At 28.4% G+C, this 1390-nt stretch overlaps 1 non-coding gene across 1 annotated transcript; it reads right to left on the bottom strand.

The window, feature by feature from the left end:
- LOC140885826 (small nucleolar RNA R71) lies at positions 1 to 111 on the bottom strand. Its single transcript, XR_012151241.1, has one exon. It is a non-coding gene; the product is annotated as a small nucleolar RNA R71 (small nucleolar RNA).
- Between the last annotated feature and the right edge of the window lie 1279 nt (positions 112 to 1390).

The following is a 1390-nucleotide window of genomic DNA, read 5'->3' as shown; positions in this document are numbered from 1 at the left end:
AAACTCTTTTAAAAGACAAATTGCAACTTTTTCTCAAAAACAAGGGGAAACATTTTATCAATGTTGGGATAGATATAAAGAGTTACTTAATACATGCCCACATCATGGTTTTGAAATATGGAGAATAGTTTCTCACTTTTATGAAGGTTTAATACTTAAAGATAGGCAAATGATAGAATTCATGTGTAATGGAACTTTTGAAGATAAAAACCCAAATGAAGATATGGAATATTTGGAGTCATTAGCAGAAAATGCTCAAAATTGGGATAATATAGGCTCAATTGAACCACCAAGTAAAACCAATAATTCAACAAATGGGGGTGGTATTTATCATCTTAAAGATGATGTAGATGTTCAAGCTAAACTTGCATCTTTAGCAAGAAAAATCGAGTCATTAGAAATGAAAAAGAGTGATCAATTAAAAAGTGTTCAAGAAATTGTTTGTCATATATGTGACACACATGATCATCTTACAAAAAAATTGTCCTACTTTGCCTTCATTTAAAGAATGTCTTCATGAACAAGCCAATTATGTTAACAATTTTAAAAAACCAACATTAGATCCTTTTTCACAAACATATAATCCTGGTTGGAGAAATCATCCCAATTTTAGTTGGAGGAACGATAATAATGCATAACCTTCACAACAATCTTTTCAAAATAACCAAAATCATCAAGGTTATGCTCCTTATATCCCACCTCCAAGAAAACATTTTGAAGATGAAATTCATGCATACATTCAAAAGCAAGAGTCTATCAATATTCAAAACATTCAATCTATGAATGATTTGAAAGAAACTCTTGCAAAATTTGCATCTGCACTTAATATTCATGAAAAAGGAAAATTTTCATCTCAACCACAACCTAATCCTAAAAATCAAGATAAATTTGATCAAGTAAAATCTGTTATTACTCTTAGAAGTGGTAAAATAGTTAATGATCCATATAGTGATGAAAACAAAGATCAATTAAACTCAAAGAGTAAGGATTCAAATCCTGATACTTTTGAGAAAGATGATGCTTTGAGTACTAAAAATAAGAAAATTGATGATAAAATAAATAAACATGTTCCTTTTCCTCGTGCATTAGTAAATAATAAAAAACAAAAAAATGATTCTGATATTTATGAAGTTTTTAAACAAGTAAAAATAAATATTCCATTATTAGATGCTATTAAACAAGTGCCTTCTTATGCAAAGTTTTTAAAAGATTTATGTACTGTGAAAAAACAATTGCATGTAAAGAAGAAAGCATTCTTAACGGAGCAAGTAAGCTCTATTATTCAAAATAATTCTACCTTGAAATATAAAGATCCCGGTTGTCCAACAATTTCATGTATTATTGGAAAAAATAAAATTAAAAAAGCTTTGTTAGATTTGGGAGCAAGTGT

Source organism: Henckelia pumila, chromosome 2, assembly GCF_033568475.1.
Source record: "Henckelia pumila isolate YLH828 chromosome 2, ASM3356847v2, whole genome shotgun sequence".
In the NCBI taxonomy this organism is placed as follows: Eukaryota; Viridiplantae; Streptophyta; class Magnoliopsida; order Lamiales; family Gesneriaceae; genus Henckelia; species Henckelia pumila.
The sequence above is the reverse complement of the archived record's forward strand: the minus strand, read 5'-3'. Positions and strand labels throughout refer to the sequence as shown.